Consider the following 25,028-nt stretch of genomic DNA (forward strand, 5'->3'; position numbering starts at 1 on the left):
GCATTTGAGGTCTTACTCGTTGCCAGAAAAACCCCGGTGGCATAGTGGTTATGCGTTGGGCTACAATCCCCAAGGTCAGCACTTCAAAACTACCAGCCACTCCTCCGGAGAAAGACCAGACTTTCTACTCCTGTAAATAGTTACAGTCTCAGAAATCCACAGGGGCATTTCCACCCTGTCCTATAGGGTTACAATGAGTGGTCAAGGGCTTGATGGCATGAGTTTGGTTTTTCTGGTTTCTCTGTAGCCAGCCCCTGTGCTAAAAAGAACACATGGCTTTCATTTAATCCTAACGGCTAAAATAGGTAAGCACTTGCCATCCCCATTTGACAGGAAGGACGGGGCCCAGAGAGGATAAGCCATTGGTCCAAGGGCACTTAGTAAGCAACAGAGCTAGATTTCAAGGCTGGCTGGCTGGCTCCAGCTGGCACCCTTAAAATTACACTTTGCAGTGCAGAGAAGATGGCTTTTGAAGATGGGCAGGAAGATCTTGGGCAAGTCCCCATGACCTTTCACAAACTTAGTTTTTTCTTCTTTCAAATGTGGGGGATAACCTTCCCTTTAGGGAATAAAGGGAACATGCTTGTGATATCATGAAAGGCAGAAAGGAAAAAGAAAAAGCACACTACCTTCATCAAAAAACAATACAATGTTATTATTTTAATTAAAGCCATGACAACTATGTAACATTGTTGGCTTGTGCTTTCCTCTCCAGAACTGCAGTTAAGGCTCAGGGTTGTCAAAAGACCAGTCATACCCCTCCCAGGACATCTGAGGTTACAGGGCTGATTGAGAGACCACAGACCATCAAAGGTCAGGAAGGGTCCTGGTGGGCCTGTGAGCAGCCCGTACTTCCTCCTGCAGACAGCCAGATGCTCTGATCCCTCTGTGTGCCCCAGCAGCATCTAGTACTGTGTCAAATACAAAAGAGGTGACTCAAGAATGGCTTGTTGCGCTAACCAGAGCCAAATTATATATGACACTGCTCCAACAGGTTTGTATTGGTCACTCATTTAATCCTTGAAAGAGGAAGAAAGTGCGCCTGTAAAAGGTTATAAGGGACTTGCCCAAGATCTTCCTGCCCATTTTCAAAGGCCATCTTTTTTACACTGCAATGTCCATGGTGCATGGTGCACTGTACAGTAGGAGGTTGTGGTGGATGGAATGGTATCCCCTCCAAACTATGTGTTGTAAATCCTAACTCTATGTCTGTGGTATGATAATCCTATTGGGGAGTTGATTGTCTTAGGTCTGTTGGTGAGACAGGGTTATTAGAGGGCCTGACTTAAACCATTCTGTTTTGAGATGTAAGAGATTAAAAACCACCCAAGTGAGAGAAGGAGAGATGGGGGGAGAGATATGATAAACCACAAGACCACCCACAAGCAGAAACTCATGAGACAAAGATGTTCCTTCCAGAGCCAACAGGGACAGGAATTTTATCCCCAGAGCGGGGCCCTAAATTGAGACTGCCAGCTTCCTAAATTCTGAGGAAACCACTTTCTGGGTGTTTTTTTTTAAGCTGCCCATTTGTGGTACCTCTGTTAGAGCAGCACTAGATAATTAACAGAATGGACTGCTGTTCTTCTGCCTCAGAGCAGTTGGTGGGTTTGAACCAATGACCTAGAGGTTAGAAGTCCAATATTTACCTGACAGTGCCACCAGGATCCATAACTAAGAAGTCAGTGAATAGAGACCAGATGTGTCAAAGGAAGGATACATATACTTCAAATGTAACAACTCCCTTCACTCCCTTCTCTGGTTGTTGTTGCTAGGTGCCTCTCAGGAGCTTTACTCCACTACGTGTACCCTGCCCAGGTCTGCAGCATCTTCATGATGGTTGGTATGTTCAAGTCCACCGTGGGGCCACTGAGTATTGCGAGTGATTTCCAGATAAAGCTTTCTACTCCCGTAAAGATTCACAGTCTCTGAAACCCACAGGGGCAATTCTACTCTGATCTTTAAGGCTCACTGAACCAGAATTGACTTGATGCCAGTGTATTTGGGTTTGGGTTTTTTTTCTCCAACCTAGAGGGCACATTTTCCCTCACAACATTGGATTATATCCTCTTGTGATCAATTGGGTTCGTTTTTGGAAGTACAGATGTCCAGGCCTTTGTTCCTAGTCTCTCTTAGTCTGGAGTGACACTGAAACTTTTCCATCGTGGGTAAATAAATATCAACCTGCTACTTGAAATAGAGTGACGCGTAGCTTTCGGCATCACAGCAACGTACAAGTTAGCAGAGTTTAAAGAACTGATGGTACAGCAGCAATAGTGCTTATTTTTTAGAGCAGTGTTTAAAGAATGGGAAGCTTCGCGAGTAAAAAGAAAAGAAGGCAAAGCAATACAACGGATGTGGCTCAGCAAACTTTCTTCATTGCCCAGATTCCAATGAAACACGGAAACTTTCCCCTTTCTGGTTTCATTAAACAGCAATGCTGACATGCACTGTTTCTAATCCTACCAGAGCCTGGCCTCCTATCAGATGTGACTAAACGCTGGGGTTGGCATCTTCTGCAGACAACTCGAGGGATTATTGGGGCCACTGTGAACTATGCTTGCTCAACAAAGGAGACTAACAGACAACTCAGGGAAAAGACACAAATGACTAAAAACATGAAGTCCATTCAGCTTAAGTACGAAGAGAAATGCAAATGGAAGCAATGAGGCGCCGTTGTTTCTTTAACCTATCAATTTGGCAAGAAGGTTTTTAAAACTGGTCATACTAGATCACAGGTATGCCTCAGTCTATTGCTGGGAATGTAACTTGATTCAGTCTTTCCAGAAAGTCTTAAAAATGTTTGTCCTCTTTGACCCACTATTTATACTTTTAAAAATCTAGCCCAAGAAGACAAAGAATCAGATAAAGATGTCTGTCCCACACGGTTCATCAGAACATAGAGTTAGGTTAGGCACTTCAAGGTTAAGAACGATAATGGTCCTATGTTGGAATATGCCGTGGAGTCAAATCCAACTCATAGAGACCCTTAGATCCACAATAAATGGTATTTTTGAAGCTGTTTTGAAGGAAATTCTTACATGTAAAATTGTGGAAAAGTAGCTTACATGACTGTTACTATTATGTAAAGTGAGATAATAACATATGCATAGAATAAAACACCAAAAGGAAATACATCAAGATGTAAACTTTGTCTCTAAGATTGCATTATGGTTTTGTTTTATTTTGTTCTTTTTACCTTCATCCTTTCTGCATTTTCCAAATCTTTCTTTTTACAATGTGCACAGATTATTTCTATGTGTAGTAACAGCCAACAATAGGACTCACATAGATCTAGAATATATCTGCCCATATTCTCTCTTATTGGGAAACAATGGATAGTCTCTGAGAACATCTGGCTCGATTAGCATAACATTCTTATTAAAATGTTCTCAATCTTAGACTGGTGAGTAGCATGTGGGGTCAGCATTCAAATGGCCCATCTAAGATGCAACTTCTGATTGTGAGCAAAGGAGAGAAGGGAAGCAAAGTTTCAAGGGCAAAAACAAGGCCAGAGAAGAATGGCTCACTAGAATCACTGCCTGAGGTCAGAAGAACTACTAGATAGTACCCAGCTACCATTACCACGCCTTCCAACCAGGGACATAATGGAAGGCCTCAGGTAAAATGGGAGAAAAATGTAGAACAAGCTCAACTTCTCTTCAACAGTTCAGACTTACTGGGCCAATAGAAACTAGAGGAATCCCTTAGACTATCATCCAAGATACCCCTTACAGTCAGTCATTCCTGGTGGTCACCTTGCTTCAAAATAATAGGACATAAGCAAGCTCATCCACAAATGCTCCCTTAAATTAATCAACAATATGAAAATAAATGGTCAACATTTACCCTAAAACAAAGTTGGGAAGCTAGATTAATGTAAACAGCAGAAAGAATGGAAGTAATGAAAATATTGGCACATGTGTTGAATAACTCAACTCATTGAAGGGATGTGTTGAATCACAATGTGTATGAATTGTTAAAAGTAAAACTATGATCTGCTCTGTAAACCTTCAACTCATTCCCAATAAAAGCCATGTTTTTTCTATGGAATACCATGCATCCCTAAAAAACAGTGATGGACCCATGAAACACAGCATGACATGGAAAGACCTGGAAACCATTATGCTGAGTGAAGTTAGTTAATCACAAAAAGGCAAATATGGTATGAGTCCACTACTGTAAGGACTAGTAGATTTAGCAAATCTTAGGGACCAATTCCTGACCAAAAGAGTCGAAGACTACCTACCGGCCAGGGACCATACGTACATTACCGCCCTTTGGGACACTTCACAAGAATCGCCTTGAAGGCAGAGACCTCACGTTGTCTGGGGTCACTCCTTCAAGAGGGGGGGAATGGGAGAAGACCATCCACTTGAGGCCAGACAACATCGAGATAGATAAGGCTGGAGCAAATCAATGGGACATCTACAGGAATGTAAGGAGAACCTTGCTGGAACATCAAGTTAAGACCAGGGGAGAGAGCATCTACATTTTGGAGGAAACACTGATCGACTGATAGTTCTATTGGTGAGTATGGTGGGAGAATGGGGAGCAGCATCTTCACATCGGGAAGCGATGCTAAACAATGACTGTAGGGAACCTAGCGGGACAATGGAACAGATTTTATGTTCCTGAGTAGACATTATGAAAATGTATCTACCCAACCCTCAGTGAACCACACCATGATCTAAGTACCATCACGACCTTGGAAGCTGACTTTGCAGGCAGCATGGCACCACCACCATTCACCACCCTCACCCCCAGCGGCTACTCCAGAAGAACTCAACATAAACGTCCAAGAGAATGAATGGAGCCCTGCCTCAAAGCAGCTGGCACCATTGGACTGAGAATGGGAGAGGGTACTCTGATGGGAGAGGAAGCACAGTGTGGCCCCTGTAGAGATGTGGAAGTGGCAGTCATTGGCTTTGGGGGAGAATTCCTGGCTTGATAGGTGTCTACTAGAAAGGGACTCAGAATCACCATCTGTTTAGTACCTCGATACACCGCCCCCCTTGCATTGATATGACTGGATTTGATCTGTTGGGCAGGGATCTGCACCTGGAAGAATTGACCCAGGAAGTTTCACCTGCCACCAAACCCAATGCTTAGGGTAAACAGAGTTCAGTCCATTAGGAGCCTGAACTATGCGGGTCAACAACACACGGGCTACCGTGGCTCACAGTAGAACTGTACTCTGACAGTGTCATACTGACAGTGCCCGAAGTGCTGTGTCATTGAGAACAATACAAATTGCCTTTTACCCCAGGAGGATGATTGACAGTTTTCCTTTTTTGTTTCTATGGGGTTTTGTTTTGCTGCTTTTTGTTTATTTGTTTTCTGTTGTGTTTGTTTGTTTGCTTGCTGGTTGGTTTGTTGCTGTTGTTGCTGCAGTTGGTCTTACGGGGTTTTTATTTTATCATAATACAACCACCAAATAAGCCAGTCATGCATAACCTGTGGACAAGCAGATGGAGTCTGGGCTCCCACTTAACTCTAGCCCCACTCCAAGAACAGTGAGTTCTGATAACATGGCTGCTCGATACTCACCTTCATGAAATGATCACTGAAGATAGGGGTGTTACAGCAAAGCGGGGTGCAGAAAGCAGATGGTTCCCCTCTGGCTATCATTTGGAGTAGTGTCTGGGGTCTTAAAGGCTTATATTCAAACTAGCAGCCACCTAAGTGAGGAGTCAACTAAGTCCACATAGAAGAAGTACACCAGCTTGTGTGATACAAAGATGACAATAACAAAATCCAAATATGACAAAAGTATCAGAGCTTAAATTATGAACACCAATTGGTAGAAGACTATGGAGGGCAGTGGCGCTCAAACCCATCTGTAGAGCATCTAGTCAGATGACGCCTCTGGCAGATCCCCTCGAGCCACAGGCAAGGCTCTGGAACAGCTTTACTCTCCAACAGAGTATTGTAAACTGGATTTTATACTGAATTGAACTTGATACTTGATCAGTTGACCTCTTGACCCAAGCTGAATTTGTTCTAGGTGCAAATGTTTCTTGGTTGTTCCATGACAAAAATGTCTTCCCTGGCTGGTTAAATATTGATGGTGGTCTTTTCTTTCTTACTCATTGTTTGCATTTTTATCTTTATATTAATATTTTAGTCTTACCACTTAATTTTGTTCTGTTTCTTATTTATTCTGGTGGGTGTCCCAGTTTGTGAACCACAGGAGTAGATGCATAGAGATAATAACTGATTTATAGGGGATGTGGGGGTGGGAGGGTGGGAGGTAGGGGGCTCAGGGGATTCAGGGAGCAAACAATGAACGAGGGAGGCAGGAGGGAGCCCTAGAACTGATTGTGATTACACAACTCATTTTAAAAGCGACTTAACCATGGAAGTACATGAGATATGAGTAGTGTATCAAGAAAACCATGAAGGAAAAAAGGCAAGGAAAGAAAGAAGGAAGCAGATGGAGCCGATGGTTGTCATAGGAGAGGGGGAAGGAGTCGTTGCACAGGGGCATGGCGCTGAGTTAATGATGGCGGAGCAATTTGGAAAATGATATCATAATGGTGTGCAACACAAAGAGCATTGATTAATGGCACTGAATTATATAAGCAGAAATTGTTGAATTCGAGAGTTGTATATATCTTTGCCACAATTAGAAAAAATACAGGCATAACAATAACTACAAAGAGTTCTAGAATTGAATATGATGCCAATTGTACAACTCTTCCTGATATGATTTCATTATTGAATTGTATAACATGTGGATGAAGTGCTAATAAAACCGTTTTAAAAAGTCGTGTCTTTTATATAACCTGTCTTATGAAACAAGTGTTTAAAAGGTGTTAAATGGAAATCTATGATGTGAATTTTCTCCTAAAACACAATAAAAATATTTTTAAAAATAATACTGGGCCGAAAGACCCCACCATAAGCCCACATTAGTTACAAAGCACCGTCTCCTAACAATGATGCGAATGTTGAATTCCTGCTTTTACATCCCTCGACTGCTAAAATAAGCGCTGGAAAACCATTGCTGCAGTTCTTTGAAGGATGCCATTCGCAGTGGGCACCAAGTCAAACACTCGCTCGCTCGTCATCGAAGTTAGCTGCAGGGCAAAAAAATCTGAACCATTTGAGGGAGGAATGAAGTCAGAGCTTCACAAATAACCCTGCCCCTTAAGTTGCTGTAATCGTAATAAAGGAGATTATTGAGTGATACACACAGCACACAGCGCCTTCCCAACAACTGATAGCTCTTTTTGAGCTTTGCGATCGCCCTGGAGGGCAGGTAGTAGTCATAGAATTCATCATCATCATCAATAAAAAGAGTGATGAACGTTTACTGAGGACTTATGATATGCTAGTTATCAATGGTACGGATCTCTTTTAATCGCATACTGTAACAGTAGAAAGAACGGATCACCTCCTCTTTTTAATAGGTCAGTGTTCTTTTTAATAGGTCAGTGACTTGCCTGTGATCGCCCAACTAAGAGGGACAAGAATTCATTGTTATTTGGGGGAATGTTAAGTCCAGAATGGAGCCCTGGCGGCACAGTGGTTAAAGTTCTCAACTTCCAACCAAAGGGTTGGTGGTTCAAGCCCATAAGCCTCTCCGTGGGAGAAACATGTGGCCATCTACTTCTTGGTAGATGCCCAGCCTTAGAAGTCCTCGGGGTAGTTCCACGCCTCCCTAGAGAGCTGCGTGAGTCACAGTGAACTTGAGGACGATGGAGGAATGGGGTTCTTGTGAGGAGGAAAGACTGTGTAGTTGAGCAATAAGCAATGTTGAGTTGGAAACTGGTCTTTCTGGCTGCATAACTTTGGATAGCTTGCTTCAGTTCTCTGAGTCTCAGTTGCCTTCTCTGCAGAATGGGAACAGTCATCTCTGTCTCACAGGACTCAGGTCAAACAAAATGATGTATAAAGTGTGCAGTCAAGGTCGATTTCCTAGAAAAGGCTCAAAAGACATTGACAGCCACCTGCTTCTCTTTCACTGTGTCTTCCCATACAGCGAGGCAAAGCCAGGAGAGGGTCAGTGCCCAGAACTGCTAGACACCCAAGGAGTCATACTCCTTAACCTGCCTCCATACCCTCCCCTCTGTTGAAGAGCCTCCTTCAGTAGGAGGGATGTACCTGGCAAAGGGTGGACCAGGGGAGTGCTCAGCAGGAGCAGGCACCCGGCTCCTTCATTTTACCTCAAGTGCCCTGAGACACCCAGGCCTCTAGGACTAAGTTGCCCTTTGTTATACTATTTTTAGGTAGCAGTGTCGCTTTCGTGCTGCCTGCTGAGGTTTGGAAGCCAGGGAAACCCAGTCCTAGAGAAGCACCTCTTTCCCTAGAAAAAACCCCACAGAAATGGCAAATATCAGAGCAGGAATGAAACTTAGGGATAAGCTTCCCTAAACCTGTCTTGTACTAATGGTAAGCCAAGAGCCAGAGGAGAAAGGGGCTTTTGCTCCAGATGCGACACTGCAAATCCGAGACCAGAAACTCAAAGCAATCACCCTGTCATCAATTCAGTGGATGCAGACTTGTGGTGACCCTACAGGAGAGGGGAGAACCGCTCTTCTGTGAACTTCTGAGCCCAGAACTCTCTTTATTTATTTACTTTGAGACTGTGAACTCTTTACAGGAGTAGAAAGCTTCATCTGACAAAAGCCAGGGTCAAATAGAAACCTTCAGACTCCCAGACCACCACCAGAGAGGCCGAGAGTCTATTGGCTGGAATCTCCTGGGCCTCCCAACCCACCATAATGCCCTTCTGACTTTGCGCCCACATTCTCTTTATGTCACCGGGCTCCCTCTGCAGAAATTGTCCTCCTAGAATCACAGGAATAGTGCCCTGCTTTCCAGTTTATTACCAATAACCAAGCCAGTACTTTAAAGAATGACAATACCCAGCATATGCTCTCCGGCACCAGTGGGAACCTCAGGAAGGGAAAACCCTTCCAAATTAGGCCACACAAGTATAAAAGGAGGAGAAATGGCTTCTGGCCCATTCCAGCAGACCCAAATTAGAACAGCCTCTGCGGAGGGTGCTGGGAGATCAGGCCTCAGGGGCTTTGGGTCTCATTTCCTTTTTCAGACAATCTCCGCAGTTAGGATCGTTGGGGGTTTGTTTGATGAGCGCAAAAAGCCGCAAGTACAACCTGGAATTTGGAATTGCCACATACTGGCAACGCAGCCTCTTTAACAGGCAGGTCTTCTGGGATCTCTGCCACCAGGCCCTAATTTCAGCAACTGGTCTGTGAATGACTCAATTCAAGTTGCCAACCCAGATCTAGCTCCCTTCACGGTGAAATGATCTAGTAGGCCTGGCCATACACACTTCCGGTCTCTGTTACCCAGGAATCAACTTCTGTAAGTTTCATTGTTGTCATCTGTAACATGAGCATACAATAAACATAGATGAAACACTGATCGAGGCAATAGAAATGCCTCGTGGACAAAACAGGGAAGGACTCCTGGGGCTTGCAGTACAATCAGTGACCCAACAACTAACGATGGTTGAGAGCAGTGAACAAGGGCAAGAAGCACGGTATTTGAAGATGTTAAGTCCTGGGAAGGGTGCGCAGACGGCTGGGGAACAACTCCGAAAGCCTGAGGATGGAGCATCCAACCCGAGTCAAAAGGAAGCGCTGGCTGTGCCAAACCCAGAAGGAACAGCAAGTAAAGGACCTGGCAGTGGGAAAGGAACTGAAAGGAGACAGCCCGGATGGAGACCTTTAAGGAGAGGGTAATACAGATACGGTAGGGTTCTGTAGCCACCCAAGGAGACTGGGTTTTCTTCCAAGATTAATGAGAAGTCAAGCGAGAGTTCAAAGCAGGTGAGTGCTTAGGGCACCGAGGGCAGGAGCATGGGGACCAGTGAGAAGGCTATTGAGTTATCCAGGTGTGGAGAGATGGTGGCTTAGACTAGCCTGGGGGCTTATTTGGGATCTGTTTTAGACACCACACTGCCAAGACTCGCTGTTAGATTTGGTGTGGAGGTGAGGGAAAGAAAGAAATCAGGAAGGACACCCAGCCACCAGTGAATCCCCTCTGACCACAGACTGGGGATGTGAGTAATCTTACTACCACACGGCTGCACTGGAAACTGGATCGAGTTTGCTGTATTTTTGAATATTTTAATCGTTTCTGCTTTCTTTTTGATTGAGGATTTTCCTCTGTTTTACTTTGTTATTGTTTTTAGTTTGTGTTTTCGTTGGTGGTGGTGGTTTGTTTGATTTTGTTTGGGTTTTTGTAAGGGAAATCCAGGGTCGGTAAATCGATAGAGATGGTAACTGGATTAATGGTTTCTTGGGGGTATGACATGGGATGTTGGGGGGCCATGAGAAGCTAATAACAATGAGTACAAGAAGAAAATCGTCTAAACTCGGTTGTGGTGATGACTGGACAACTCTTCTTAATATAATTGAAAATTGTATGATATGTAAATTCTCTGCCAATAAAACTATCTTTAAAAATGACTCCTAGATTTCAGAGTCAATGGGTCACTCATTCATTTAATGAAGCACATACTCTCAGGAGCCTAGTTCTATCTTGGTGCCGGGGATAAAAAAGGGTGTGGAACGTATGACTTTGTCAGGAAGAAAGACCAGAAGACAGGCAACTAGAATGCATTTGGGAGGCTCCTGGGTAGCACAGTGGGTTGAGCTTTGGACCACCAACCATATGGTCGGCGGTTCAAACCCACCAGCTCCTCAGAGGAAGAGAGGTGAAGATTTACAGCCTCAGAAACCCTGTCCTCTAGCGTCACATGAGTCAGAAGCAGCTCAATGGCAGTGACTTATAATGCATTTGTGTAAATTCAGTAATAGTTACAGAACATCTAACTCTGATGGGGGGGGGGGATAGTTAGAGCTAAGTCTTGAGAGAAGCAAGGGAATAAGGAGAAAAAAGCCTTGGGGTCATGGAATAAAGTTTTAACATATTAAGAGTGGCCAAGTGCTGTTGTTTACAGCCACTGAAGCGGTTCTGAGTGCCGGTGACAGAGTAGAACTGCCCATAGGTTTTTCTGGTTCTAATCTGTGAGTCAGATCCACTCAGTGACACGAAACAACCGTAACCTTTGTGGAAGCAGATCTTTGTGCCGCTGGCGCAGCCTCTGGGTAAGTTTAGAAACGCCGCTAGGCTCCTTCACAGTTGTTGATGTAGTAAACCCACTGCCTCGAGTCCAGCCCAACTCATAGCAACTCCCCTTGGGAGTCGAATGACCCTTTCACAGGGGTCGCCAAATTCATAACAGTAGTAAAATGACAGTGATGAAGTAGCAATGAAAATAATTTTATGGTTGGGGGGTCACCACCACATGAGGAACTGTATGCAAGGGTTGTGGCATGAGGAAGGTTGCGAACCACTGCTCTATAGGGTTTCCCAGACTGTCAATCTTGACAGGTTCAGGGCACCTCATCTTCCTCCCACTGAGAGGCTGATGGGTTTGAACTGCTAATCTTGGGGTGAGCAGTCCAAGGATTACCAGGCATATTTGCCATGCTCAAAGAAAATGTAGTAGACATTGTTCTAAGCACTGAATTGACTTAATCCTGACCCCCTCAAAAAAAATTCCTCACACATTTCCACTTTACAGGTGAGGTAACTGAGGCACAATGAACCTAGGTTACATAACTTTCCCAAGCTCATAATGACAGCGCCGGTTTCAGTCTCACGCAATTTGGCTCTGGAGGCCACACTCTAAACACCACCTTCAACCTTCCTTCTGTGAGAGAGGCCTGCACTGCCATGAGGCGACAAGTGCAAAAGGTGGAGGTGGTAGAAAGGTGGGAGTTAGTGGGAAGCGAGATAAAGGACATCAAAGTGTTCTGCAAACTGTAAACTACAGCTCTTCAAAGCTGATTATCATCAATATTCTTAAGTAGCTGCCCTCCCTCGGTGAGAAACAAGCACTTCCCAGAAGTGTCTGGACGCTGGTTTTGGAGAATCGAGGTTGCCTGCCCAGACGACAGAGGGAATCCCAGGAGAGGATGGGCTGAAGGGGATCCAGCCCTGAGTGGAGAAGCCCCAGATATGGGTTCCAGTCCTACTTGTGTGTCTAACTTATTACGTGACCTTAGGTGAGCCAGTCTCTCAGCCCTATCTCCCGTTTCCCCATTTCCACGCTGGAAGGAGGGAAGAGGAGAGACGGAAGGATCCTACACGCTTCTCCAGCTGTCACTGTTTCTGACCCATTGCAGCTGGTGCTGGAGTTCTCCTTCTCCAGGCTGGAGAGCAACCCTGGAGGAATGTCTGCCTGGGGTCCTTTTCCAAGATAAGATGTTGCCTCATGTTTGGGGATCTCCAGAGAGGGAACAGATCCAGAGGCCTTCAAGAGATCCTTTTATATCAAAGCAGCTGTGTTAGTTTGGGTAGATGAGAGAAACAAATCTAGGGAGACTCATATGTGTGTAAGAGAAAACAGTATCAAGGAGTAATTGCATATTGAGAAAACATCCCAGCTCAGTTCAGATCAAGTGCATACGTCCAACATTAGCCCATATGTCTGATACTAGTCCATAAATTCTTTAGACTCATGCAGCCCATGCAACACTGCTGAATGCAGGAAGATCACAGGCTAGTGGGTAGAAGATCTTGTGGATCAGTGGTGGTGGAAGCATTCAACACTGGCATGGGTCTCCACATGCCTCCTCCAGCTGAGTGTCTCAAAAGCAGGAAAAAGAAGGCAGAGAGAGTGAGTCTGGCCTCTAGTGAACTATTTATCTCCGTTAGGCCTCCAAATGAGGAAGTCAAGTTGCAACCTGATTGACAGGCTAGACTCCACCCCTTCGCTCAAGGTGACAGGAGATTGTGAAACTGCCACAACAGGGTAATCCAAACCCTTCACATTGACCCAGAGTGTCAAAACCTGCAAAGTGTTTTCACACACGTTATTCTTTTTGCACCCTATATTTTGGACAAGAGTAGGACCTTTAACAGGACACATAGTACAAGGATGTCCCCAAAACTGCATGGGATAGACTTATACTAAGCTGTTATTCCGTTGTCTGAAATTTACATTGAACTCGGTGTCTTGGACTTTTATTTGAAAAACCGGCAAGCTTCACATAGGCAGCATTGGCCTCCCTCTGCAGATCCAGGGCTGAGATGGACTGAAAGGACTTACCCCAGATCCTTGAGAGCATTTTTAATCCCAGTTCCCAACCTGGAGTTGGGCCAAGAAGGTATTCTGGAAATGTTTCCAGAACTATCAGCCTTTATAGGCCTCTCCTTCTTACATGAATCCTTTGCGATAGAAGAACGAGAACTAGCTAAGGCCGAGGATAGGCATAGAGACTCAATGGGAGACGCTTTCCTGTGTGGCTGGGTCAAAGGATAGTGAAACTATAAAACATCGTGGAATTGTCCTAGGGCATCATGAATAGACTCCTTTTCATTAGGCTTACTGCCTGCTTCAGGTTCAGGACCACGCACACAGAAGGTCTTGGTATAAATGTTGCTCGGGAAACCACGACACTGTCAAGGGCCAGGGTTCAAAGCCCCCTCCTGCCCTCTGGATGAGTAGACAGGCAGGGACTCTGGTGGGGCCGTCTCCAGGATGGCTCGGGACTAGACTCAGCTCACGGCTTGCATGATTGACATCTTGGGCTCCGTTCACTGACACATACTTGTGTCATCTGCCTGGCCGGAGCTGTGAATAAACACGGACACTGAGAAGACTCGAGCTGCTGCTGACGAAGGTCAGGGGTCTTGGTTCCTTTCCAGGCTGTCAACTAAGAAAGATGATCTGGTGAAAAGTTGGGGCCGGGGCACGAGCCGTAGTCACGGGTCTCCTGCTTTCACATCTGTGGGTCCCTGGGAGGACCCTTGTACGTTGAAGTCCAAAGAGAGAGCCTTAGACAGCATCGAGCACTAGTCCAAACACGTGTTTTTTCCCAGAAAGAAGCAGGGCGCCGTGGAGAAGGAAGGGACTTATTCAAGCTCGTACAATAACTTGGCAGCAGAACCAGACCAGAGACCCACACGTCTTCACGGGGCTGCATTCCTGATTCCGCGATGAGCTTTCAGTGCTAAGCAAACAGCAGGTGGGGCGGATGTGGTCACTAACCGGTGCGCTGGCTCTGTGGGTCACTGAGCGTTCACCTCGGTGCATCATTAACGTTTGAACCCAATCTGTCACCCTCTCCTCCTGGAGGCCCCGCAGTCAACAGAACATGCATTAGAAACTGAGCCTCTGAAGGTGAAGGTCATCTGGTCTGGTTACACACACCCCTCCCCCCCACCGCTGCAAAATCCCCAGCATGTGGGTGGGGTGATCGTTCCAGAGACCAATGAGAGCCACGCGCTCACGGAGGCGGCCAATGACAAGGAAAGCAGCGACTGGCCACGGAAGGATGGCCAGGCCTATGTCTCCCACCAGCTCTATTCTAAAAGGCTTCACTTGGGTTCATTCGGTTTGACCCCTGCTGAGAATATGTCTTTCTAGCCCAGATAGCTTGAATCAGAATCTACATCCCACCAGGGGCCAAAGAGAAGGCACCTGTTGGAAACCTTGATGCTAAGAACCGTCTCCATTGTGGACCAGCGAGCGGGTAGCAGTCTGGCTTGTCAGGGCCATGGAGAAGCTGCGAGGGGGGCGCTGGGCTGCCTGGATGGGAGGAGCAGGGCCTCCCCTTGCAGATCCTGGGATCCTGTCCCTCAGCTTCAGCACCAGACGCGGGGAGCTTCGCCATCTGCCTCGCCGGCCGGCAGCATCCTCTGCGCAGTCCAGGGCAGGGCGCTGCTGTGGCTGCCCTCGTGCGCACCCTGGGCAATCCCGCCGAGCTGGGCGGGACACGCTTCCAATGGGGCCCAGGAAGCGACGGAAGGAATCGTGGGAGCCGACGAGCTTTGGGGTAAACATGCCCACGCTCCTCCGCTTGGTCCTCCCCCTCCCCGTGTGCTGTGTGCTGGTGGCAGCAGGGCTGGCCCTGCTCCTGCGCATGGTGCGGTGCTGGGCCACGACCTGGTACCGTGTGGCAGGCATGCCATCGGCCAGCGACGCGGAAATGAAGGGATGCTCCCCAGGATAGATGGCCTCCAGCGGAAGCCCCACAGGCCATGGCAAGTAGAAAAGGAAGCCTAAGTGTCAGCCGTTTTTTGTGAAACGCAGGCGGTAAGGCTGAGTCTCCTAAGCCAGGGCCTCTTCCTTGCTTCCAGGGTCTTCCTGGAGGCTCTTCGTGTTCTCCAAGCAGGCCTGTTCTTGGACGGAGCGTTGATACCTGGTTGAAACGGGGATGTAAGTGGCATTGTGCCTTCTCCCAAAGAAACCCAACCCAACCCCCTGACACCGAGTCGATGCCAACTCGCAGCGACCTTGTGTGGGCTTGTAAACCTTTCCCGAAGCAGACAGCCTCACGGGTGTCCCTCCGAGAAGCTGGTGGGTCACACAGCCCAAGGTGTGAGCCACAGCTCGCCAGGGCGCCTGAGTCCTCCCCAGGTGTCCTTATTGTACCTTGAGGGAAGGAATTGCTGGCTTGTGAGGCATCCCAGTTGTTGTGAGGACCCACCATGCCACTGCCCACAGTGCTTGTGGTTGGACGGTCCCCTGACAGTGCCTGAGGATTCCAATTTCTCCCACCCTCTCCTGCGTGTGTTCATTTCTGGGGGGTTTGTTTCTTTGTTTTATGATTTTTTAAAAATCTGATTTGCTTTCAATGCCAGTGTGAAGTGATATCACATCATTGTTTTGATTTATGATCTCTTAAATGGCTAGTGGTCACAAGCATTTCTTCGTGTTTGTTGGCCGCTGATGTCCTCGTTGGTGATCAGTCTGTTCAGGTCCTCTGCCCATTTTTTAAATGGGATCTTTACATTGGATTATTTGTCTTTTGCTTGTTGAGGTGTTACCATTTTCTATAGATTTTAGAGATTCGTCCCTTGTTCGATTTATCATTGCCAAAAATTTTCTTCCCAGCCTGTGGGTTCTCTTGTTTCCTCTTTTGAGGATGTCTTTTGATGCACATACATGTCTTCTGTTTAGGAGACTCCAATCATCTATGTTGTCTTCTGCTGTGTGTGTGTGCACGTGTGTTGTGTTTGGTAATGTGTTTCTGCCATGTCTTAGCACCATTAGGTTGATCCCTATTTTCTCATTGGTGAGTTTTATAGTCCTAGGGTTTTATAGTTAGGTCATTAATCCATTTTGTGTTTTTGCATACAGAGTGAGGTCTGGGTCCTGTTTCATTCTTCTGCAAATGGAAGCCAATTTTGCCAGCGACATATGCTTCCCTATTTAATGTATTTTCAGCCCTTTGTCAAACATCAGTTGTCTGTAGGTGGATGGATTTATTTCTGGGTTCTCTGTTCTGTTCCATTGGTCTACATATCTGTCTGTGTACCAGGCTATTTTGACTACAGTGGTTGTGTAGTAGGTTTTGAAGTCAGGAAATGAGAGAGGCCTCCCACTTTGTTCTTCCTCTTAAGTAGGGCTTTGCTTATCCTGGCTCTCTTTCCTTTCCATCTAAAGTTGATTATTCGTTTTTCCATTTCTTTAAAGAATGATGCTGGGATCTAGAGCCAGGCCTTCAAACTATAGCATCTGTGTTCCCTCCACCCGACTGTGCTGCCTTGTTCAGATGAAACATCTGTTCCTGCCCACCATGGGTACTTGACTCTTGGGAGTTGATGAGCTATTCTAGAGAGGTCTGAGCACTCTGTATTAATCTCCCCTGTACAATTCCAGCAAGGGCAGAATGGAAGAGAAGGGCCTGGGAAGGGAGGGAAAGAGCCTCTGAGTAAGATAACCGACAGCCCAGACTAGGGTAGGGGTCAAAGCTATCCCCACAGAAGAAAAGAGCCAGCCCCTGCCCACCAACTCTGCCTGGCTCCGCAAAGACCCCTGGTCATTTCATTGGCACCACTTTTGTATTTTGTCCCCATTTCAGACCAAGAGAGAATGCATGGGCAATCTCGCTTGAAGATCATTTAACCTTAAATAATAAGAGCAAGAAACCCTGTCCCGATCTTTTGGTAACACGATTCATTTTTAGGTATTTGTCCTAAGGAAACGCATCCAAAGATGGTTTGAAAATCTTGTTTTAATAAAAGTTGACAGTATTATATACAAGGAAGCATCAAAAAGTTTGTGGGGAAAAAATCAAATGATAATGCCATGACATTTTTCTACTGCCTGTCTGATGCCCCCTCGTATAATAGCAGAAAGTTGGAACTACCTACACTCCGATTGCATGGAGATTGACTGTGCAAACTCTGAGCCATCCATTTAAACAATTATCCTAATACTAAACTTAAAAATGATGTCTGTGAAACCACATGAAGCTTTTATATCACTAGCAAGCCATATGCAGAAGTATATCCGGGGTGGGGTGGGGAGCCCAATTACACAAGGCAATCAGGATGTGTCCCTGGAGGCCTGTGGATGAAGAGAAGCTCAAGGAAGAGTAAGATCACCGTGATGCCAACGCCATGTACTTGGTATGGCTGTGTGCTTAGCTAGCAATGCAAACCAAATAATACGCGAAAGTGCTTTCTCACTTGTCAACATCGTGCAATGCTTCAAAAAATATCTATCTCAAAATAATAAACCATTTTAACAGCTGTTCAATGGTTTAATCCTGTGTTCGGTGGTCAGCGCAGAGGAATGACTGAAAGGGTTTGGGAGAGTAGGGACTCAATTCTTGACCAAGTCTCTACTTTAGCAGGGTTACTCCAGGAGTGAGGAAAGCACAGCCCACATGCAGAAGATGGGAGATCACTTTCTCAGAGATTAGTCTTTGACCATGGGAAACCACCCATCTGGGCCCAGTGCCCTAGCCTTCTAAGATACTGCAATTCCCCCCTACCTACTGATATCCATATTAGTCATGTCAGGATTCTTAGCAGCAAGCAATAAAAATCTACTCTGAATGGTTTATTATTATTATTAGCAACCAGGACACTAGTGTCTGCTAACTCAGTGCTAAGGATTCTATGCCTGATCTGTCCATCTCTAAATTTGCAAAGGAAATAAATAATCCTTCTAGAGATGAGATTGAGGCTCAGAGAAGGTGTGAGATTCGCCCCCCGCAGCCACAGATGTGGTAAGTGGTAGAGGTGGTTTGTGAAGCCAGAACTGACTGCAAAGCTTGTGGTCTCAGCTTCCTAGTGGCTCAAGTTCCTGCTGGGCTTCAGGAAGAATTCAGCAAGCTAGCAACAGGACTTCCATCCTCTGTGGCCCTCAACTGGCCTTCATTTCTCAGAGAAAATTTCCAAAGAGCTGGCTAGGGTTGGTTGTTGACATTCAAAGCAGCAGGGCCATGAAGCCAAGGGGTTTTCCGGCAGCTCCCATTAATTGGCGTGACAGCCAAGGCATCTCCGAAGCAGCCTACTCTCAGGGCCTCCGGAAACATCTGCAAGTTCTCAAGGAGGCAAGACCTGCCCCCTTATCACTTCTCCAGGAAAGATAGCAGGCCTGTCCCATCTGCAGAGATAGGACAAGCATGCTGCTTGGAGTTTCCAGGCTGGTCCCAGCAAACGGAACAATTTAGTCCTATTCCATGTTGAGGATCAGCCAGTTAGGAAAGGGCTCCGGTGTGGCCAGTGGAGCCTCAGCCCTGAAATCAGAGTCACCATCTGCCTTCTGGGAGTTCACAAGGCAATGGTGCCAAAGGAAGCAGCGTTGCAATCCGAGACGCTTGGTCCAGAGGAAGGACTACTGTGTAGAAGGGAAAACTCTTGAAAGCTTTGGATTCTGAAAGACCTGTTTCTTCATGTCCTGGTTGTGTGACTGTGGGCAGATTTCTTAACCTTCCTGTGTTGTTTCCTCACTTGAAACGCATGTCGCTATTTTCTTTCACAATCACCATAAGCATGAAAGGGAACAAGTGGGTCAATGTTTAAATGTATGCCTAGCTTTGTAGAGTAGGGCCTTCCTAAGTGGTTGGGACTAGCACTACTATTACTAGGATGACTGTGGTGGATCTTGTAGGGGCAGCTTCCAGTGGCCTTGCTAAGGAGGAAACAACAGAGGAGGTACAGAGTAGGGTAGAAGAAAGGATAAATGGGCTAGGTTTTGACAGCTAAGTAGGAGCTTGATTGGTGAGCAGGAAGGGTTTTTGAATAGAAGCAACAGCAAGGACAGCTGCAGAAACGCACACGGATGCTGGAGCAGCTTGAGTGGACCAGCTGGGAACCACGGAAGAATTCCCCGAAGTGATAAGACCCTGATTTTTGGGGGTGGGGAATGACCCCCTGAAGTCCCCTTTTTATTATTATCAAATACAGGACCACACAGGACCTCTGGAATAAATCCACAAACTAGCATCCCTGGGCTCCCTGGGGTGAGCAGCCACCTCATCTCTGATCAGCCAGCCCATGCGGATCAAGGCAGCTAAGAACTAGACTCTAGGGGCCCAGAGTCTCAGACCTGCTTCTCTGGAGTTAGGCAGGCTTGGGTTTGACTCTGGTGGAGTCAAACGTGCTGCATAACCTTAGCAGGTCTCTTTCTGCTTCCTTAGCTGACACATGAAAACAACTAGATGCATCATATGGAAATGACTATCCCAGGGTCTAGCAAGAAAGGAGCCGCCCTCCTGCCTGGCAGAGTGAGGGCAAACGCAAACCTTACTCACTGCCCTTGAGCTGATTCTGACTCTTAGTGACCCTAAAGGATAGAGCAGAACTGATCTTTTGGATTTCCAGGACTATAAATCTTTATAGGAGTAGACAGTCTCATCTTTCTCCCGGGGAGCAGGTAGTAGATTTGAATTGCTGACCTTGATTAGCAGCCCAATGTTGAATCCCCCAGGGCCACCAGGGCTCCTGAAAGTGAGAGCAGGACTGACATATTTCTGGAGAAGTGCCATAACCTTAACCACTAACAATAGAAAGACAGGCCTTCATAAAAGACACATATTGTACGATCCCACTTATGCAAAATATCCAGAACAGACATATATATAAAGATATATATGTTTGTCAAAGATAAACAAGTGGCCATATAGCTCAGAAGCAACAAAGCCCACATGGAAGAAACACACCATCCTGTGTGACCACAAGCTGTTGAAGGGATCAGGTATTAAGCATCAAGGAACATAAAATCATATCATTGAAAATGTGGGTGAGTGCAGAGTGGAGACTCAAAGCCCATTGGTAGCCAACCGGACACCCCTTGCTGAGGGGCTGTGAGGAGGAGATGAACCAGGCAGGGTGCAGGGTAGCAACGATGAAACATATAACTTTCCTCTAGTTCTTAAATACTTCTTCCCCTCCATTATAATGATTCCAATACTACCTTGCAAATCTGGCTAGACTAGAGGATGTACATTGGTACAGATAGCAACTGGAAACACAGGGAATCCAGGACAGATGACTCCTCCAGAACCAGTGATGAGAGCAGCGATGCCTGGAGGGTGGAGAGAATGTGGGGTAGAAAGGGGGAACTGATTTACAGGAATCTATATATAGCCTCCTCCCTGGGGGAGCGACAGCAGAGAAGAGGGCAGGGGGAAATGTCAGACAGTGTATATATGACAAAATAATAATAATATATGAATGATGAAGGGTTCACGAGGTGGGGGAAGTGGAGAGGGGGAAAATATGCAGTGCATATTAAGGGCTCAAGTAGAAGGCAAATGTTTTGAAAATGATGATGGCAACAATGGATGGATGTATGGATTGTGATAAGAATTGTAATAGCCCCCAATAAAATGATTTTTTTTTAAAAAAAGACTGAAGTTTGGGGTTTTTTAAGTTAAAATAATCATTTTATTGGGGGCTCTTACAGCTCTTATCACAATCCATTCATCCTTCCATTGTGTCAAGCACATTTGTGCATATGTTGCCATCATCATTTTCAAAAAATTTTCTTTCTACTTGAGCCCTTGGTATCAATTCATTCCCAGCCCCCTCCCTCCCTCATGAACCCTTGATAATTTATTATTTTTTTCTTTTAATTTTTTAAGATCAAAGTTGGTTTGTGGTTACCATGGAAAGGAGGGGCCTTGTGGCACAGGGGATTGATCATGAGTTGGACTGCTACGTTCAGGTTCACAGTTCAAACTCACCGGCCACTGCACGGGAGAAAGATGAGACTCTCTGCTCCCTTTTGGAAAGATCTATAACCTTGGAAGCCCAAAGGGGCCATTTCTCTCTGCCCCACAGGGTCACTAACTGTGATTCAGAACTGACTTAATACAGGGAGGGGGGCGTTGAAGTTTTGCGGTGCAGAAGAGAGAGGAAGTTATTGTTCGTGGGGATGGAAAACATGGCACGAAGTGTGAGTGATTGTTGTACGGCATGACATAAGTGATGTCACTGAAGTCCACATGCAGAAAATATCTCATTGAAAAATGTTATGTGTCTATTTTACAACTATAAAAAGACTTTAATAAGAAACAAAAAGCTTTAATGAGTTAGCTATGTTATATTTATTGCTTTTCTCAACAAATAAGATTAATACATAAGATCTTTCTCATTCTTTTCCTGTGGATGTTGGAATGCACATTCCATAATATTCACTTTGTAAAAATGCACAATTCAGTGGGTTTTAGTATCCTTTCAAGATTATGCAATCATCACTACAAATCATTTTATATTTTTATCACTCAAACAATAAATGTTCCATGAGATCAAAAGGCCAACAATTGCACTAAAGCAAAGATGAGAAGACAAAGGGAATAGGGAAACTAGAATACTGGGAATGAAGCAACCACAATATAAATAATGAGAATGTTGGCCCATTGTATGAAATGTAACTAATGTAACTGAACAACTTTTGTAGAAATTGTCCATTGGGAACATAATCTGCTGGGTAAACTTTTACAATTATATATATATATATATATATATATATATATATATATATATATATATATATAAATTCTCTACCCATTAGCACTCACTCCTTATCCTCCCTCCTCTAAGCTCTGACAACCATGGATCTACTTTCTGTCTCCATGGATTTTCCTACTCTGGAAATTCCATATAAACAGAATCACAATATGTGAACGCCTGCACCTGCCTTCTTTCACTTAGTGAAAGGTTTTCAAGGGCCATCCTTCAAACATATTGTAACATATATCAGAATTTTATTCCTTTTTAAGGCCAAATAATATACACGGCACAGTGATAGAACATGTTTTCTTTATTCCTTCATCTTTTACTGGACATAGTTTCGAAGTCTCTTCTAACATCCACTTGGGCCGTTTCATCTCTTTTCCTTTCTTCAGGTAGACGTCCTACATGTAAGACGTCATCTCACAACTGGTCTGGTCTTCTGTCATTAGCGTGCATGCATCAAGTCTATTCTTGAGATGGCGTCTCAATTCCAGTGGAATGTACGCACAGTTGTACTGTTGCAAACTCTGTGCTGAGCAAATGACCTGAGAACCTGCACTTTTGCAGATGACCCATTGGAGCTTGCTGAAGGAGAGGAGGTCTTGAAGCACTGGCTGGCAGAGACCAGAGACTACAATGACTCCTTCATGAAGGTCTTGGGAATACTCCCTGAATATATTCAGGATTCTCCCTGAATATATTCTTTTAAAAACTCTTCACAGCTGGATCAATAAACATCATGAAACCTGAGAAAATATGGGTATTGCCAAGGATTTCATTTTACTTGGATCCACAATCAACCCCATGGAAGGAGCAGTCAAGGAAGCGAGCAACATATTGCATTGGGCTGGAAAAGACCTTCAAATTATTTCAAAAAGACAAAGATGACTGACTGCAAACTAAAGCGTGTCTGCCCCAAGCCAGGATATTTTCAATTGACTCATAAGCATGAGGAAGGTGGATCATGAATTAGGAAGAGCAGAAAACTGATGCTTTTGAATTATGGTGTTGTTGAAAAATAATGAATAGACAAACAGAAAACAACAACAAAAGGCAAACCCGCTTTCATCGGTCTATTCTGACTCAGAGCGACTCTCGGTAGGGTTTCTGGGGCTTTGTAAATCTTTATGAGAGCTGCCAGCCTCCTCTCTCTCCTGAGGATCAGCCGGTGGTTTGAGCCACCGGCCTTGGTTAGCAGGTGAATGCTGAAGAAGTCCAGCCAACATGCTCCTTAGAAGCGAAAATGGCCAGCTTTGGTCTCATGATCTTTGGACATGTTATCAGGAAGGGCCAGTCCCTGGGAATGACATCAGGCTTGGTAGAGCAAAGGGTCATGGGAAAAGAGGAAGCCTTTCTACACGGCGAATTGATAACAGTGATGGCAACAAGGAGCTCAAACATGGGATAACTATGAAGATGGTGCAGGCTGGGCCAGTTTCCTTCTGCTGTCCATGAAGTCGCCGTGAGTCATAATTAACTGGGGGAGGCCTCACAAGAGAGCAACACCGGTTCAGCCGTTGCTTCCTCTCTTTGGGTGATGCAAATTATGCTGCCACCACATCCTTCCAGACTTCAGTGAGAGGTAGTCAAAACTCAGCCTGGTTCCTGAGGAAATTATCCAACAGAAGCAAAACAGTTATATTGACCAAGATATGAATTGCAGCCCTGCTTACCATAACCCACGATTGGGAACTACTTAAAAGGTTCACAATAGATAAGAGTTGTATGAGCCCCCAATAAACTGATTTTTTAAAAAAGATTCACAATAAAGCACTGTTTAGGTACTTTTTTAATCAAATAAATAATGCCTTGGAGTGGAGCCCCACAGCCCATCTGTAGACAATTGGACATCGCCCCGCAGAAGGATCACAAGGAAGGGACGATTCAACCAGGGCTCAGTGTAGCACAGACGAAACTCACAGCATTCCTCTAGTTCAGCAGTTCTCAACCTGTGGGTCGTGACCCCTATGGGGGTCGAATGACCCTTTCACATGGGGTCACCCGATTCATAACAGGAGAAAAAGTTATGAAATAGCAAGGAAAATAATTTTATGAAAAAAAATAATTTTATGCTTGGAGAGTTAGTGCAATGTGAGGAACTGTATTAAAGGGCCACGGCATTAGGAAGGTTGAGAACCACTGCTCTAGTTCTTGAATACTCTCCCTTCCCCACTACCGAGACTCAGTTCTACCTTACAAATCAGGCTAGACCGGAGTACACACATTGGTACAGGTAAGAGCTCTGGACACATGGCATTCAGGACAGATCAAACCCTCAGGAACAGCAGTGGGAGTCATGATACTATGAGGGTAGGGAGTGGTGGGGGCTGGCGGAAGGGAGCGGGGAGAAAGGGGAAACCCATTACAAGGTTGGATATATAGCCCACCCTCCAGGGGGAACGAATAACAGCAATGTGGGTGAAGGGAGACAACGAACAGTGTAAGACATGAAATAACAATAATATATCATTGATGAAGGATTCATGAGGGAGGGAGGGGTGAAAAGAGGAGCTGATACCAAGGGCTCAAGTAGAAAGACAGTGTTTTGGAAATGTTGATGGCAACATCTGCACAAGTGTGTTGAATACAATCGAAGATGGATTGTGATAAGATTTGTAAGAGCCCTATCATTAAATGATTAATTTTTAAAAAGCAAAGCAAAAAAAAAAAAGCCGCCCCTGTTGTTCTTCAGTGCTTTTGAGTAGTTCCCATAGGGCCCCTCCATGGCACAGAATGCCACCCTGCCTGCTCGTGGGCCAGCCTCACAGCATTGCTGTGTTCGAGCCCAGGGCTGCAGCCATGGTGAGAATATGTCTTATCAAAAGGCTTCCTCTTTTTTGCTGCACAATTACTTATGTGATATTTATGAAAGTAACATAGTAAGTCACTGAGATAGTTAAGGTTTATTGTGCCAACCTGGCTGGTATACACATGTGAGACAAATTGAAGGGCGGAGATAAATGGCTTTGTGAGCCTCATCTTTCGAGTTCTTGGGTCTCTTGCTTTGTGATGGTCAGACCAGGGTGCAGCTGCCTTAGCCAGTTCCCTGCTTCAGCTGGCAAGGCTCACTTCCTGCAAGACATCCCTGAGGAGAAGCCACATGGACCTACCTCCATGCAGCCCTGGGTGCTGGAGCAGTCGTATGGAGACCCCTGCCAGCACTGAGATGCTTACATGTTCACTGACTCGGCTTTCCTCCTGCAATCGGCGTCATTGTGTGTGTTTTGTGAGATGGAGGACTTTTCAGATCCATGTCAGACATATGGCCTTCTTTTGGCTTG

Source organism: Tenrec ecaudatus, chromosome 10 (assembly GCF_050624435.1).
Source record: "Tenrec ecaudatus isolate mTenEca1 chromosome 10, mTenEca1.hap1, whole genome shotgun sequence".
In the NCBI taxonomy this organism is placed as follows: domain Eukaryota; kingdom Metazoa; phylum Chordata; class Mammalia; order Afrosoricida; family Tenrecidae; genus Tenrec; species Tenrec ecaudatus.